The sequence below is a fragment of the Rattus norvegicus genome, chromosome 2 (genome assembly GCF_036323735.1).
Source record: "Rattus norvegicus strain BN/NHsdMcwi chromosome 2, GRCr8, whole genome shotgun sequence".
Taxonomy (NCBI): Eukaryota; Metazoa; Chordata; class Mammalia; order Rodentia; family Muridae; genus Rattus; species Rattus norvegicus.
The window spans coordinates 49,864,868-49,873,727 of NC_086020.1; the positions used below are offsets into that span (position 1 = coordinate 49,864,868).

General features: G+C 38.1%; 1 pseudogene; it reads left to right on the forward strand.

The window, feature by feature from the left end:
- Positions 1-8,209: 8,209 nt before the first annotated feature.
- LOC120101129 (U4 spliceosomal RNA) lies at positions 8,210-8,336 on the forward strand (annotated as a pseudogene).
- Positions 8,337-8,860: the final 524 nt, after the last annotated feature.

Consider the following 8,860-nt stretch of genomic DNA (forward strand, 5'->3'; position numbering starts at 1 on the left):
GAATTTGATACATAAACAATGAAATATGATCGTATATGTTTCTAATTTCCCCCTCCAACTCCTCCCATGTACTTTATGACATGTCTCCTTCCCAACTCTCTGTTTTAAAAAAAATAACCCCCTAAATGCAGTAAGTACTACGTCCTGTGTGTTTATGAGTGGGCTCATCCACTGGACTCCGAGAGCTATAGGTGAAAGAAACCTCGGAGACTGCAGCAGAGACTACTGTCATTGCCCTTGATTTTTCACCATAAGAATGCAGCAAAGTCTCCATTGCTTAAGGAATTTTGGCTGATGAACATAGATGAAATCAACCTTAAGCCAATGAGGGAACCTCTTTCTTGCTTCACAACACTAGAAGATGCTCTGTAGGCTGCTTGGGGAGCAAGGCAATCAATGGGCCTACCCTGTGTTAGTGTCTTGTTTTCAATCATGAATCCTGACTTTCTCTTTTAGTTGCTTTGATCCCCATTAATGAATGTTGGGGACGTGGAGGATCATCATACACAACTCTGAAGTGTCCTGCCTTACAAAACTACTTTTTTGACTTGAAGCATTCTCACTGCTTCTGATTTCTGTAGAACTTCCATATTAAAACAAACCAAAACCCAAAACCAAAACAAAACCAAGAAACCCAGAACTTTAGAAGATTTATAATAATTTATCTTTTGCTGAAAATGGGAAGATTTGCCAGTAATTTCATTACTTGGGAGACGAGTGAGAGGCAGGAAGATCAAAAATTTCCAACAACACAGAGAATTTGAGGCTAGCTTCAATTACTTGAAATGAGAGAGAGAGAGAGAGAGAGAGAGAGAGAGAGAGAGAGAGAGAGAGAGAGAGAGCAAACAAACAAACTTGAGAGAAACATTTTGCAATAATTATGTAGACAGTTTTTATGGATCCAAAGCCAAATCATCTAACACAAATATTGAAAAATAATCAAGGTAAACTTCTATACTCTATCAGAGATAATTTCCAAATTGCCTTTAACTAGACCATTGGTACTAAATTAGAAAAAAACACCCTTTGGTTGTTGATTATAAATATTATACTATTTAAAAACAATCTCCTTAGATTACATTAACTTAAGGCACGTTGGATATCATCATGTTTATCAGCAAAATTCTAAATTTTAAACTAATACCCTATCATTTTATAAAATATATTTTCTTCATATTTTAATATTACACTGTAAATTTCCACATTTTCTTGGTAAAGTAAACCTTTGTACATCTTTAAGAGAAAGAAAAAAGGAAACATAAGTGAAACTGGCAAATCATGCATGGCTCTTGTGACAGTAAACACTCTTGGTAACTTCCGGACAGAAAATAGTTTTGGAACTTAATGTTAAATTTAAATCTTTTCTTTTTTTATTTCGGGAGGAAACAAGTATTCTAAAGACATCTGTCAGGGATCTAAATGTATAACCAGGTCTTACCGGATTTGCCATGTAATCTGTAATTGCTGGAAAACATTGATTTAACATCTAATCTAAAAGATATTCCTCTAGATTTCACCACTGAATCTAGAATTTCATGAATTTGGTGGTGTTTAAAAAAAATTACCAAGATATGCATGTATTCAGGTGCTTGACCTTTCCATAGGGTTTTCTACTTACTTTTAAACTCCTCATGAAAACAAAGCAAACCAACAAAACACTAGAAAGCAGGATCATACCTTTAGAAACTACAATTTTACTGATTTCTGCATTCTAAGGATATTCAGTATTTCATTGTTAAATGTCTCATTTAAGTTTATTTCTATTAAATACCCATTTTATAAAACGAAAGATTCCGGTTAAGGGCCTGGGATGATTGAATTTTGGCTTTTGCATAATTATTCAGTATTTGTAGCATGCTTTGTGTGATTCTCATAGAGACTTTACACGCTATTCAAGTTGGGTAACACTATGTAATCAATTTCACAATATGCCTCGTTTTCATCTAAGTATTAGGCTTGAAATTCTAGACGCAAGATGTACCATGGCTTATGGCATAAAACAAAATCTCTAGAGTAAAGGAACTTTAGTGGTATAAGGTTATATTTCATTTTATAATGTCAGAAGATACACAGAAAATATTCATAACAGTTAAGAAGTCTGACCTTTACATTAGTCACATCAAATTCCAGGCATGAACATTAAAATTAGCTCATGACCAATCTATTCCTGAAAGGAAAAAAAAAGTGGGGGTATCAGCATGGTCATATTACAAAGGCTGTTACATTAGAAAGATCTTTAAAGAAGGGTTAGTTATGTGGAAAACACAATAAAGAATTCCAAGGCTTTGAATTAAGAAAGAAGAATATGATGTGTTGACCTCAAGTTCTTGAACGTGGACATTATTCTCATGCCCTTCATGGTGCTTCGCTAGTGGTGGTAACTGCAGACTTGATTCTATTGTAACCTTGCCCCTGGCTTTCCTTGTTATCAGAGTGTTTTAAACTTGGTAGCCCAATGTTAGTGCTTAATACATGGTTAAAATGAAGTTAATACATGTACTAGAGAGTTAACCTTGGACAGACCTTTACTCCTCATCTCAAAACATTTCCAGAGCTCCCCATTTTCTGTCAGCCACAGTTTATGCCTGACAGTGTATATAAAAAGACTCAGTAAAAACACGTTCTCAGCCATGAGAACAAGCCTGTTGGCTTGGCTTTGTTACCTATCTCTCTCGTTTTGTTTTGTTTCTTTTTTCTTTTTTTGTTTTTTAATTTTGTTCATTTACAGAGAATTAAGTTTCATTCTGGCATTTCTCAAACAGAGTTTGCCTTTATTGTTTTTTTTCCTTCGCTTCTTGCTACTTCCTCTTTCTTACGCATTTTGCTCGGTCCACTTTCTTCTCACATCTGACCCTTTGAACCTTTCAGTATCTTTTGGTCCATTCTCCCTGCTTCTATCTGGATTCACAGACTATACCTTTGCATTTCTGTGGAGGCTGTCATGTGATTTCTGCCCTTAAGTTTTTTTTTTTTTTAGGCAAATAACATTTATTGACTTCCATATGTCAAACCAACTGTACATCTTTGAAGCAATGCCAACTTGTTCTTCATGTGATCTACGCCGTTATCCATGTGTGCTGAGTACTTCTGTAGTCTCTTGTGTGACCCTGTATTTGAGCCAGTGTTCTAGCAAGAGAGACAGAACCTATGAACTCTCTAATTCAGTGTGAGAGGGCAATTGCCCTGTACTTTGCTTCAAGCCTGTGTTTCTTCCAACTCACATACTACCTCAGGCTTCTCTGTTCAGTGTGTATCAGCACATAGTTCAGAAGCCACCTTTCCTATCAAGCAGTTGTCTTAACCATGTCTAGAGCAGAGAATTGAATACTTGAAAATGGTTTTATTATCACTTGGGGTCTGTGAAGAAAGACAAAGATTGCCTGTGTTAAGCTTCAGGAAACAACACAAACAAATATGTAAAAATATACAAATCACTGCAATGTTGCCTGAAAGCTCTAGTTTTTTTCCTTTGTTTTGTATTGTTTTTTGTCTAAGACAGTATTGGATTTTGATAGGTTAGCCTGGTATTTTCTACTTCATATTACAAATAATAGATTGAACAATTAATCAGATTGGTTTATATGATTATTGGCATAGCCTATTGATTACTTATTTATGAGCTTAAACAGTGTGAAGCCTCTTCTGATAATATAGAAATGCCCCCCCCCCCCCCCCCGGAAAGAAACTGTCGTCTTTATGATCAAATGGTACAATTTGCTGAGTGAGGGCTAAATAAATTCAATCAAAATATATTTCTGATATCAAGCTTTTTTATAAATCAAGATTAGCAAAATGCTAGATAAATTCTAACAGTCATACATTCTGATAAACTGATAAAACTGGTCTGATCAAAAGAATGAATCGTATACATGTACCATGTTGATTTGCTAGCTCAACGAATATGCTGTGGGTATAGTATGTCTTACTTAAAATTTTATTTGCTGTGTTAAACACCATGACCAAAAGCCACATGAGCAGGAAAGGTTTATCCCAGCTTACAACTCCCAGTTCACATAGTTTATATGGAAGGAAGTCAGGGCAGGAATTCAAGGAAGGAATCTGGAGGTAAGGACAAATGCAGAGGCCATGGAGGAGTGCTGCTTACTGACTTGCTCTTCATGACTTACTGAGTCTGTTCTCTTACAACACCCAGGACTACTTGCCCAGGGTTGGCACTGCCCAGAGGAAGCTGAGCTCTCCCACACCAATCATAAATCAAGAAAATTTACTGCCTGTTTTCTTACAGGCAAATCTTATTGAGGCATTCTCTCGATTGAAAGTCCTTCTCAAATAACTCTACTTTGTGTCAAGCTGACATAAAGCTGACCATCACAATGTATAAATAAGATAATAAACTCACAAACTATAAAAGACATGCTGAACACTTACGGCATGCATCAGACAGTATTCTAAAGGAGTCAGTCCAAGAGTATGGATTTTAACCTCACATTTCATTCTCTTTATTTGTAAACTGAAAGATGAAAATATGTTGAGTGACAGGACACACTGGTTTTGGAGCTTGCGTATGTCTTGAATAATAATTCTGAAAATGGAAAAACTGTTCTGTATTATTGTAGAGAGGGAGTGCCATTGTCATGTAAACAAAAGGACCCCAACAGTAATTTAACCCAAGTTACATACTTGACAGCTTACTCCCTTGCCAGACTTCCTTATTCTTTCAGTATAAAAATAAATAATGGATTTTTACCTAATTTGCTTTTCCAAGTAGGGCATCTATTTAATATACTTGCACATTACAAATACATATATTTTATTACATACAAAAAATTTAATGTGATGTTCTGTAAGGACTAAGAATTAAGTACTAAATAAAGCAATTAATGTATGATAATATAGTTTTAGATTATAGTTTGGTTGGTGTGCAAATATGTTACCCAGCCTATATTTATGGGTTTTGTGATTCAAATGAACAATTTGTATACAAGTACCATGTTTTTGTGCCAAGAGAATTCATTTTACTCCCTTGAATAAAATCTTTTCATATTTGTCATAATGTAGTCAAAATTCTTTGGAAAAATACAATGAAATATTTTAATAATCAGCTACAGAACGGATAAATATTCTTTTGTTAAAGAGCAAAATAGAAAGTTTCAGGTGGAAGCACGCAGGATGAATATTATGTGTAAGAGAGAAATTGTCTCTTTAGAAAGACAGGGTTCCTTAAAAATATCTTTACTAAACTAAGAATTAATAATTGTATTTCCTCTGACTATTCAGTGCTCTGGTTAGAAAATTAATAGAGAAAACTTCTCCTGGAACTCTTAATGTAGTGGAAATGGATTCATTATGTTGATTTTATAACTACCTTATAGTAATTAACTCTATTTTCAATAGTTTATATGTATCTCTTATTAGAAATAATATAAATGGGACATCCCATGTCTTTATGGCATGAGGAAATCACCTAGAACAATGAACTGATTTACTTGTGACTCTTTGTGTAAAAATGTCTTTTAGCCTTCATTTTAGTTGAAGGGGTATTCTGTTTACATTTGTGTCTATACGTCACGTGCATGTATGTTGGATCCCCTGAGATTTGAGTTCCAGACAGTTGTGATCTGTCATATGGGCATTAGGAATTGAACCCAAGTCTTCTGGAAGAACAACCAGTCTTTTTAATCTCTGAGCCATCTTTCCAGTCCTACTTACACCTCTTAAAAGACGGCATTCAGCAAATCACAGCACCCTTTTTATGTACCTACCTCTAGCAATGTTTAAATGACTAAAGCTCTGAAAGTAGCAGCTGTATTCAATTATGTCACTGCTGAGGATTGCCATGGTGCTTGCAACTGCTTACTTAATTCATTATATTTTGTTATCTAATTAATCAAGAAAATCACCAATAGAATTACAAAGTAGTAAAGCTCATAAGTATGAATAGATAGCCAGAAGATCTGATGTGAAAATCTATAAGCAGAACTCGATGCTCAATAAACGTCTCTGATAAACACAGGTTATTATTATTACACGGTATTTGTTGTACTTGTCCTTTGATCTCTACATCCTGGGCAAAATCAACTTGGGAGGTACACATCCTGATCACAACCCATCACTGAGGGCAGCCAAAGCAGGAATTTAAGCAGGGCAAGTATATGAAGGCAGGAGCTGATGTGGAGGTCATGGAGGGACACTGTTTACTGGTTTAATCCTCGTTGCTTTCTTCGACTGCTTTTTTTTTTGTTTTCTTTTTTTTTTTTTTTATTATTAACTTGAGTATTTCTTATATACATTTCGAGTGTTATTCCCTTTCCCAGTTTCCGGGCAAACATCCCCCTCCCCCCTCCCCTTCCTTATGGGTGTTCCCCTCCCCACCCTCCCCCCATTGCCGCCCTCCCCCCAACAGTCTAGTTCACTGGGGGTTCAGTCTTAGCAGGACCCAGGGCTTCCCCTTCCACTGGTGCTCTTACTAGGATATTCATTGCTACCTATGAGGTCAGAGTCCAGGGTCAGTCCATGTATAGTCTTTAGGTAGTGGCTTAGTCCCTGGAAGCTCTGGTTGCTTGGCATTGTTGTACATATGGGGTCTCGAGCCCCTTCAAGCTCTTCCAGTTCTTTCTCTGATTCCTTCAACGGGGGTCCTATTCTCAGTTCAGTGGTTTGCTGCTGGCATTCGCCTCTGTATTTGCTGTATTCTGGCTGTGTCTCTCAGAAGCGATCTACATCCGGCTCCTGTCGGTCTGCACTTCTTTGCTTCATCCATCTTGTCTAATCGACTGCTTTCTTATGCATCCCAAGAACATCTGCCCAGGGGCAGCACCACCTACACTGGGCTAGGTCATCTCCATCAATCAGTAAGCAATGTAGAGACTCCACAGGCTTTCCAGTACGCTGTGATGGAGGCACCTGTCTTCCCAGGTGACAGGAGCTTGTGTCAAATTGGCAAAACAACAGTAGCAAATTTTTGAAGCTGCATGTAACTTTTGTACCTTTAGTAAGTCTGCCTTTATAACAGTTTAAAGCTGTGATTTTCAAATGTTTTAAATCCAGTAAGAAAGTATATAAAGTCTTTCTGTTCCGCCAGACCCAATCCCTGAGGCTAGTGCTATAACAGGGTACCAGTGGCAGCAACTACCCCCCATGTCTCCTCCACAGGCATCCGCTCCTGGCCTCCTCCTTGCACTTGTGGCTGTGTCCCAGCCCCCCAACCCCCGACTCAAGCTGACTTTCCCCTGCTCAAACACATGACAGAAGCAGATAATGTGACTTCAGACTTTGTCCATTTTCACTATTGCTGTGAGCCCAAACTTTCGATCTCCTCACTAAGGCCCTAACAGAATACCAGCTGTAGCCACCCCTTCCATGCCTCCTGTGGATACCAGATTCCCCCTCTGTCCCCCCTCCTCACACTCATTGCTGCATCCTCTCCTCTATACCTCGCAGGCATTCCTCTGCGAACACAACAGTCAATCTGGTTAATAAAATAGACAACACCCAGACCACACACTCAATGGAAATCCAAAAAAAAAAAAAAAAGAAAAAAAAGAAAAAGAAACAAAAACCAAGGAACGAAACACCCACACATCAAAGATAAATCCAGAAAGCAACACCTAGAGACCTATAATTCCCCAAACCAGATGAGATGCCTAGATGTCAGCATTGGGATGAAATCAGTAACAGGCAAGACAATATGTCTCTACCAAAGCCCAGCTATCTTACTACAGGAGGCCTACGGTATTCCTACATAGCTGAAGCACAAGAAGAAAAGAAAAAGGCCAAGTCATAGGAAAATGATAGAGGCCCTCAAAGAGGATATGAATAAGAAATCCAGAAAAACAAATTCAAACATTTGGGAGAAATGCATGCATCCTTAAAGTAAGAAAACAAACAAGCCAGCAAGCAAGCAAACAGTTGAAGGAAATGAACCGTACAAAACTGTTTTAGAACTGAAAATAAAAACAGAAGCAATAAGGAAAACAAAAAGGGAAACTTGGAAAGGAAAGTTTGAGAATCTGAACAGAGTCAAGGTTCACCAACCGAATACAAGAGATGGGATAAACTCTGAAAACACACTAGAAGAAATAATATATCAGTCAATAAAATGGTAAATAAATAAAAAAAACTTGTTTTGACACAAAACATTCAGGAAATCTGAGACACTATGAAAAGACCAAACCTAAGAATAATATGAATAGAAGAAGAAGAAGAATCCCTCAGAGGACTGGGGGGACGCGTGTAGAAATACAGAGAGAGCTTTGCGCAGTGGCAGTATCGTAGCCAAGGAGGTTTATCCGAGGCGCGATTGTTGCTAATTGAAATACAGAGAAATGTATATTTCTTTTTTATTAAATTACTTTGTTTGTTTATCGTCCAAATGTGGACCCTAGTCCCCCTCCCTGAATTCTTCATCCTCTCTCCTTCCCCTTTGCTTCTGAGAGGGTGCTCCCCCACCACCCACTCACTCCCACTTAACCCCCACCTACATCCCCCTTCCCTAGGGCATCAAATATCTACAGGATTAGGCACATCTCTCAGACAAGACAGTCCTCTGCTATATATGTACTGGGGGCCGTGGACCAGCCCATATATGTTCTTTGGTTGGTGGCTTCATCTCTGGGGGCTCCGAGGGTCCCAGTTAGTTAATTCATATCTTCTTCTTCCTATGGGGATGCAATCCCCTTCCGCACCTTTGATCATTTCCCTAACTCTTAATAGGGGTCCCCAACCTCAGTCTAATGGTTGGCTGTACTCATCTGCATCTGTCTCAGTTAGTTGCTGGTAGAGCTCTCAGAGGACAATGATGCTATGTTCCTGTCTACAAGCACAACATGGCATCAGTAATAGTGTCAGGGCTTGATGCCTGACATAGGCTGGATCACAAATTGGGCCAGTCACTGGATAG